This window comes from Macaca mulatta, chromosome 14 (genome assembly GCF_049350105.2).
Source record: "Macaca mulatta isolate MMU2019108-1 chromosome 14, T2T-MMU8v2.0, whole genome shotgun sequence".
NCBI classification, from domain to species: Eukaryota; Metazoa; Chordata; class Mammalia; order Primates; family Cercopithecidae; genus Macaca; species Macaca mulatta.
In genome coordinates, this window is record NC_133419.1 from 1280374 (window position 1) to 1289454 (window position 9081).

The 9081-nt window shown below is 56.6% G+C and overlaps 1 long non-coding RNA gene across 1 annotated transcript; it reads left to right on the forward strand.

The window, feature by feature from the left end:
- Nucleotides 1-6630: 6630 nt before the first annotated feature.
- LOC114672162 (uncharacterized) lies at nucleotides 6631-8635 on the forward strand. The gene is made up of 2 exons (XR_013403397.1): nucleotides 6631-7353; nucleotides 7734-8635. It is a non-coding gene; the product is annotated as an uncharacterized LOC114672162 (long non-coding RNA).
- The last annotated feature ends 446 nt before the right edge of the window (nucleotides 8636-9081 follow it).

Below are 9081 nucleotides of genomic sequence, written 5' to 3' on the forward strand. Positions count from 1 at the left end.
TGCCGCCCTGTCCCAGCCACTGCACTGAGGCCCAGCCACGGCCTCCCTCAGCAAAGGGGCCTCCAGGATTTTACATGGGGTCCCAGCGACTGCACCCAACCGTGGGAGGCTTCACCTTCAGGCGACCAGAAAAGAGTGACTAATCCTACCCTGAGCTCACCCTAATCCCAGGCTCCCCCATGGGGTTCCGGCTACAGGGACCTGAGCTCACCCTAATCCCAGGCTCCCCCATGGGGGTCCGGCTACTGGGAGTCTTTGTCCAAAACCTACCCTGAGCTCACCCTAATCCCAGGCTCCCCCATGGGGTCCGGCTACTGGGAGTCTCTGTTCAAATCCTACCCTGAGCTCACCCTAATCCCAGGCTCCCCATGGGGGTCCGGCTATAGGGAGTCTCTGTCCAAAAGTGCCTGGCTTCAGGGCTGCTGCAGAGCTGCCTTTGGGGTGGGGGTGACAGCCAGACCCCGTTCTCCTATAGGGAGGCAGGGACTTTTTGTGGGGCTCATTCACAGGAGGGGCTGGAGACCCAAGGGCCGCGGCTCTTTGGGATGGTAGATGAGACAAGGGTTTCTCCAGGAAGCCAGCACAACGCGCGCCGGAGGGCCACGCCCCCAGCCACAGATGGTCTCACACCAGAGACAGGTCAAGGTCAAGTGATGCAGCCGGGTACGGTGACGCCCGCCCGCAGTCCCAGCACTTTCAGAGGCCGAGGAGAGAGGATCGCTTGAGCCCAGGAGGTCAAGACCAGCCTGGGCAACATATGGAGACCTCATCTCTACGAAAAAAAAAAAACCCAAAATTTAAAAAGTTTAAAAAAATAGGCCGGGCGCGGTGGCTCAAGCCTGTAATCCCAGCACTTTGGGAGGCCGAGGCGGGCGGATCACAAGGTCAGGAGATCGAGACCACAGTGAAACCCCGTCTCTACTAAAAATACAAAAAATTAGCCGGGCGCGGTGGCGGGCGCCTGTAGTCCCAGCTACTCAGGAGGCTGAGGCAGGAGAATGGCGGGAACCTGGGAGGCGGAGCTTGCAGTGAGCCGAGATCGCGCCACTGCACTCCAGCCTGGGCAACAGCGTGAGACTCCGTCTCAAAAAAAATAAAAAATAAAAAAATAAAATAAATAATAATTAGCCAGGCGTGGTGTCATGCACCCGTGGTCCCAGCTGCTTGGGAGGCTGAGGTGGGAGGATGGCTTGAGCCCAGGAAGTCGAGGCTGCAGTGAGCTGAGACTGCACCACGGCACTGCAGCCTGGGTGACAGACAGACCCTGTCTCAGTAAAAGAAGATCAAATGACTAGTCCTGGTATTGAGGAGAACCAAGAGAAAAATCCCTTATGAAATGCAGATTTCGTGAAAACACTAACTTTACAAAACTGGAAATCTGCCAACTATTTAGGCATGAGGAATTGTCATGCAGGGTTGCCTAGCGATGGACAGGCACATTTCAAGAAATACGGGCTCAACCCATCGGGCCATACTATTTTACTTATTACTATTCAATGTAATTATGCGCTATCTTTCTCCTTGCATCCAAGGAAACTCCGCTGCTGTGTGGCGGGGCTGTGTGGCCCTGTTCTGGGAGTGAGAGAATGTTGGAGGTACTGCTCCTAAATCTGAAAAACAAATAATAGTAATGATAAAAAACAAATTGAAATCATAAATAAATGGTCTCATTACAGGCGAGGTGCAGGCTGCTGGGAAGGCGGGGCTGGGGCACCCCTACGGCCACGGTGGCCGTTCCCCGGCGGGGACCTCGCCATGATCTCTAGAGCCACAGTTCATTAAACAAGTAAATACAAAGACAGTCACACTAAAAATTCATGGAATATTAAGCCACAATTCGCCAGACTATAAACATCATTACGTCCTGATTTTCCTGTTATCAATCAGATGGGAGCTCCTCCTGATGCATTTTCTGCTCAATTGTTTTGGACACAGTTTCTTTTTTTTTTTTTTTGAGATGGAGTCTCGCTTTGTTGCCCAGGCTGGAGTGCAGTGGCCAGATCTCAGCTCACTGCAAGCTCCACCTCCCGGGTTCCCGCCATTCTCCTGCCTCAGCCTCCCAAGTAGCTGGGACTACAGGCGCCCGCCACCTCGCCCGGCTGGTTTTTTGTATTTTTTAGTAGAGACGGGGTTTCACCGTGTTAGCCAGGATGGTCTCAATCTCCTGACCTCATGATCTGCCTGTCTCAGCCTCCCAAAGTGCTGGGATTACAGGCTTGAGCCACCGCGCCCAGCCGGACACAGTTTCTTTCTACCTCACTTCTTCGTGGCTGTCTCAGGAAGGGACAGGAGGGAGGAGAGTGGCCTCCCGGGCTCCTGCGGCCTCTGCACGCCCTGCTTTGTCAGTAAGCGTGATGTCAGGCGTGGCCTCCCCACTTTCTTCCTTTGCAGGTGGGGCCCATTGTCCCTCCTCACTCTGCTCCCGTTAACTTCGGGGTGCACCATCATGATGCTGGTTGTGCGGACTCGGCCTATTCCTCTCAAGGAATGGGATTCATGCTCCAAAAGTATCTGGCCTGCGCCTGGGAGCCCCTCGAAGATGACACCCTCCTTCGTGCCCCTCCCACCCTGCACCCAGCACCAGCAGGAGGGAGCCTGGTGCAGCCCCCAGAAGTCCACGGAGGGGAAAGTAGGAAAAGTCCCACTTTTAAGAATGTGGCCCCCGTGCTTTTTCCAGCTTGTTTTTTTTTTTTTTTTTTTTTGAGACAGAGTCTTGCTCTGTCACCCAGGCTGGAGTGCAGTGGCCGGATCTCAGCTCACTGCAAGCTCCGCCTCCTGGGTTTACACCATTCTCCTGCCTCAGCCTCCCGAGTAGCTGGGACTACAGGCGCCCACCACCTCGCCCGGCTAGTTTTTTGTATTTTTTGGTAGAGACGGGGTTTCACCGGGTTAGCCAGGATGGTCTCGATCTCCTGACCTCGTGATCTGCCCATCTCGGCCTCCCAAAGTGTTGGGATTACAGGCTTGAGCCACCGCGCCTGGCCCTTTTTCCAGCTTGTTTAAGCATTTTAAACATCCTTCTGAAATACACATAAAATGTGCCACCTGTGACTCCTCAAGGATCTAGAACTAGAAATACTATTTGACCCAGCCATCCCATGACTGGGTATATACCCAAAGGATTATAAATCATGCTGCTATAAAGACACATGCACATGTATGTTTATCATGGCACTATTCACAATAGCAAACACTTGGAACCAACCCAAATGTCCATCAGTGACAGACTGGATTAAGAAAATGTGGCACATATACACCATGGAATACTATGCAGCCATAAAAAAGGATGAGTTCATGTCCTTTGTACATGGATGAAGCTGGAAACCATCATTCTCAGCAAACTATCGCAAGAATGGAAAACCAAACGCTGCATGTTCTCACTCATAGGTGGGAACTGAACGATGAGAACACTTGTACACAGGAAGGGGAACATCACACACTGGGGCCTGTGGTGGGGTGGGGGGAGGGGGGAGGGATAGCATTAAGAGAAATACGTAATGCAAATGACAAGTTAATGGGTGCAGCAAACCAACACGGCACATGTATACATACGTAACAAACCTACGCGTTGTCCACATATACCCTAGAACTTAAAGTATAATACCGAAAAAAAAAAGTGCCACCTGACACATTCTAAGCGTCTACAGTCTGGGAGCGTTCAGTACATTTGCACTGATAAGGTTTGGCTCTGTGTCCCCACCCAAATCTCAGGTCGAATTGTAACTCCCAGGGTTGGAGGTGGGGCCTGGTGGGAGGCGATTGGGTCTGGGGGACGATTCCTCACAAATGGTTTAGCGCCGTCCCTGGGTGCTGTCTGCCGACCCGGCCTGAGTTCTCTCTAGCTCTGGGTGTTAGTAAGGATGCAGCAGCTCCCGCTCACGCTCTTGCTGCTCCCTCCAGGTAAGACAAGCCTGCTTCCCCTCGCCTTCCGCCACAGCTGAAAGTCTCCTGAGGCCTCACCAGAAGTCAGGTAGGCACCAGCATCAGGCTTCCCCTGCAGCCTGAGGAACTGAGAGCCCGTTCAACCTCTTTTCTGTAGCAAGTACCCAGCCTCGGGTGATTCTTTATAGTGGTGCGAGAACGGACGAATACACGTCCCGCTGTGCCACCCTCCCCCCGCCCCCCACAGCCTGCTCTCGGGCTTTTTATACCCCCACCTCCTCCTTGCTCATGGCTGACGGATACCTAACAAGGCGGGGAGCTGCAGGGCCCACGCTTTTCCTGCTGGGTCATAGGCCGCGGGCCTTCATCCAAAGTCAGGTCTGAAGTTTCCCACGTTCCCAGCCATCTGACCGCTCCACTGCCTCCCACCCATGTACGAAGCCCCACCCAGGCTGGGCTGAGTCTCCTGGGGCCCCAGGATGGTGTGCCCACCTCTGAGTCCCTGGAAGGTCTTTCTGCGTCCTGTGACTGGGTCCTGCCTGCTGGGACTTGGGCCTCAGAGTCACCCAGGAACAAGGCACCCATCTTTCTCCAGCACAGCCTAATGAGAGGCAGACACAGACTCCGATCCCCCTCGCGCTCCTGTTTCCCTCCTCAGCACTTCTCCAGCTGCCCAAAGAGTGGGCAGGAACCATCACCCTTGGGCTATAGAGGCTGAGCCTCCCAACCCAAGCAGACAGAAGTTCTGGGAGCCACCTCAGCACCACCCAGCCAGAGTGGGCAGCGGGGACGGGCCACGGGGTGCTACGCATCTCAGCACCTGCTCCCAGCCCCTGCCACCCCCCTCACCTCTCCTTCCCCCACCCTGAGTCCAGGGGATAGGGTGGGGCCAGCCCAGCTGGGAAGAGAGTGGAGCTTTCACTTGGGGTGCCCCAGGGTGAGCCCGGGGTGTTGAGGGGGTGACACAGGTGGGCAGCTCTTGGCCCTCACAAAGGTTGTCATTTTCATAGCAGAGAGTAAGGCCTGCCAGACACAGCTCTGGAATCTGCTCTGGTCCCCTCGACAGTGTGGTCAATGCTCTGTGGGTGGCCAGTGACCCACCTGGTGAGCCCGGTGGACAGGACAGTGTCCTTGGGGATATGGGACCGGCGCCTCTGAGGCAGGGCCCGGCCTGAGGAGCCTCTGGGGCCTGCTGGGGTCCTTGGCCTCCGTCCACCGTGCACCTCCCATTCCCCCAAGCCTCTCCTCCCACACCCCTCCCTCCTCGCCTCTCAGGGACCCTGTGGCCCCTTCGTAGCACCCCAGCTTATGTGACCTCAGGTTACACAGGCAGCAGCCTGGGGGCACGTCTGGGCTCCTCTGTCAAATCATCAGGAGGACCTGGCGGGCCGCACATAGGCCGACGGTCCATGGAGCCACGGCCGGGACCGGAACAGAACCACTGGGGCCCAGCCCTAGATGCGAATTCAACAGCGAGGAGAGCTCTGACCTGGAGCAACAGCCCGAGGCCCCTGCTGCACTCGAGCTGTAGAGAGGGAGGCCATGAGCTCCGACAACACAGACAGAAGGCCGGGCGCGGTAGCTCACGCCTGGAATCCCAGCACTGTGGGAGGCCGTAGTGGGTGGATTGCCTGAGGTCGGTGGGTCACCTGAGGTCAGGAGTTCAAGACCATCCTGGCCACCATGACGAAACCCCGTCTCTACTAAAAACACAAAAGTTAGCCAAGCATGGTGGCAGACCCCTGTAATCCCAGCTACTTGGGAGGCTGAGGCAGGAGAATCACTTGAACCCAGGAGGCAGAGGTTGCAGAGAGCTGAGATCTCGCCACTGTATTCCAGCCTGGGTGACAGAGTGAGACTCTATCTCAAAAAAATAAAAAATAAAATAAAATAAACACAGATGGGAAAATGTACCCAGCCCCCAAAATACCACAATGAAACCGAAAGCCAAACAAGCTCGGAAAGAAACATTGCTACATGCACGCCACGGAGAATGCTAATATCTTCCATTTACAAAGGGCTCTTATAAACCAGCATTAAAAACCAGAAAGGACATGAACAACTCACAAAAGAAAAAGGCAAATGGCTACTCAATACGTGGGGAAATGCGGAACCTCAGCAGCGAATGAAAACGTGCAGAGTAAGGAGGGTCAGAGTGCGGCCACTGAGGGCCCACTAGGGCGGCTGGTTCACATCCACAGCTGACAAAGGAAGGAACCGGCGTGAGCCCACGGCTGTAAAATCAGTGCAACTCCCAGGGCTTCTTACTGCACCATCCCTCCGCGTCCCACTCCCCACCCTCTGGCCTGTCTTCTCACTGGCAAGCCCTCCTTGGGTGTCTGGTTCCTACGTGGGCAACACTTACCTCTGTGTGCTGGTGACCCGTGGAGCTTCCAGAACAATGTGTGCAGTGCGGAGCTGACCCCCCTGCCACCCCAACAGGGGCTACCTGGGCACTGCACTCCCCAGGCTTCCCTCCTCATCCCTCAGCAGGGGCATCGTGGGGGTGTGAGCACACATGCTCGGCAGGTGCTGGATCTGTGCTGGGCTTCTGAGCATCAGAGGCCCCAATGTGCCCCTCCAGGCTTCCTAGTCACCTCCATTGGGCACAGCAGGAAGCCCCCAGGCTGGGGCAGGGGCAGGAGTTCAGATGGAGACAGGCAGTTCAGCAGCCAAAGTCCCCATTGTAACAGGCGCTGCTTTCCACCAGTGTGTAGCACCTGGTGGTGGGGACACCCAGAGGGGCCTGGGTGGGAGACCCCCACACCTGCTCCCACCTGCTCACTGACCTCCTGCCTGTCCCTATGGGGGTCTCTAGCCACCTGTGTACAACAGAGGGGGAATCAGACTGTGGCCACCCTCTCTAGACCTGCACCCCGTTCCTTTCTGCAGCCGGACGGGCTGGCCAAGAGCAACCGATTGTGGAGGTAAGAGGCCGATAGCTGTCGGGCATGGAGCTGGTGGGCGTGGGGCTGGTGGGCATGGAGCTGGTGGGCGTGGGGCTGGTGGGCATGGAGCTGGTGGGCGTGGGGCTGGTGGGCGTGGGGCTGGCGGGGCCTGGGGCAAGCCTCTGGGAAGGGACTGCTGAGAGAGCAGCGGGGGGAGGACCAGAGGCGATGAAGGGAAGGCAGGACGGGGGTGGGGCGGGGCAGCAGCAACAGAGGCCCTAACCTGAGCCGCCCTGACCCCGCTCTCTGACCCCTGTCCAGGGACAGGTGCGTGCCAGACGTGAGCAGAGAAGACAGACGCAGGTGTGGCTGTGGGCAGGGCGGCCTCTCTAAGGTCCCCAGGAGTAGTGGGGGATCTGTTTGCAAGACAGAGTCATGGGAAGCCTGGGCCAGCCAGGCAGGTCCTGCCAGTGGGGAAGGAGGTGGCTGCTCCCACGGCTGGGCCAGAGGTGTCCCTGATGTCCGTAGATGGTGCTGGGAACCAAGAAAGCGGCTGCTCTTCCTCCTTCACACACGGATCGAGGTGAGGAGGACGGGACGGGTCAGGGATGGGGCGGGCGCAGGAAATCCAGCTCCCAGCTCCTGGGGGCCGTGAGCTTGTCCCGCAGCTCCGGGATGCTGCTCAGCGGGTCGCCTCGTCATTGGTCGTGCGCCTGCTCAGTCTGGGGCAGGGGCTGGGACAGCGTCTTTAATCCCTGCTGCGGGTGCGGGGATTAGGACAACGCGGAGTGAGTGAGTGAAGGGATGGCGCCCTGAGCTCTCAGCGCGGGGAGACCCACGCCTGGCCGAAGCGCCAGGAGCGCGCAGGGGTGGGGAATGGGGGAGCTGGGGGGAGGAGCTGGGGGGAGGAGCTGGGGGGGGAGCAGTTGGGGGGAGAGAAGGTTGATGACGTTAGTGGTTCAGTTCCGCAGCAGCCGGAGGCCGCGGACGTGAGACACCAGCTGACGCCCAGAGCCTCACAACCCCTGGACCCTGGACGCACATTCTCCCAGGGCCGGTGCCTGGAAACAAAGGCCACCCTCGCCAGCCGGAAACTTCTAGGCTGGCAATGGAGATGGAACATCCGATGACCCCCTCTGTATCCTCCTCTCCCCTGGGGTCCTCCAGGAAGACCTGCGTGGTCAATGACCCACTTTGTTTTGTTTTGTTTTTGAGATGGTGTCCTGTTGTGTCTCCCAGGCTGGGGTGCAGTGGTGCGACCTCGCTCCGGGGTTCCAGCGATTCTCCTGCCTCAGCCTCCCAAAGTGCTGGGATTAAGGCGTGAACCACGCACCAGGCCAATTTTTGTATTTTTAATGGAGACAGGGTTTCACCATGTTGGCCAGGCTGGTCTTGAACTCCTGACCTCAGGTGATCCACTTGCCTCAGCCTCCTACAGTGCTGAGATTACAGGCGTGAGCCACTGCACCCGGCTTCAATGACCCACTTGTCCACTGCCCTGCACTTACATCCTCAGGCAGCTGGAGCCACCTTCGGCAGGAAGCCCTCCCCCTACCACCCACTCACCCACAGGCGGGGCTTCCCCTTGGGTTGCCATTGACCTTGTGGTCGGCAGGGCACCCGGTGCTCCCAGGTGTGTCTCCCTGCGTGGCCCATGAGCTCTTCTGCGTGGTGCTCAGAAATGCTGCTGGGCAGTTTTACTGAAGTTTGTACATATATGATTCGATGAGTTTGGCAAACGACCCAGCCGTCAGGATGCTGTGAGAATTCCTACCACTCTGGACCTGCAGCCACCCCTCTGCCTTCTGTAGCTACAGTTTTGCCTTTTCTAGAATGTCATAGAAATAGAATCATATAGCACATGGCTTTCTGAGGCCGGATTCTTTCACTTGGCCTAATGTGTCTGAGATTCGCCCACATCTCGGCCACGCTCCCCGGCCCGCTCTGGTCACGGCTGAGTCGTGTTCCCCGTGTGGGTGCACCACAGCCTGTCTGTCCAGTCAGCACCCAAGGACAAAGGGTTCTTTCCACTTCTTGGGTGCTACAAATGAAGTGGCTATGAACATTTGCATGCAAGTTGTGTGTGGCTGTAAGTTTTCATTTTTCATGGGAAAATACCTGTAAGTGGCATTGTTGGATTGCACAGTAACGGTGTGTTTAATTTTATAAGAAACTGACAGACTGGTTTCCAAAGCATCATTTTGCACTCCCATCTGCAACGTCTGTGCGTTCCAGGTGCTGTGCATCTTCTAAATTTTAGTCATTCTTTTTTTTTGAGGCAGGGTCTCACTCTGTTGCCCAGGCTGGAGGG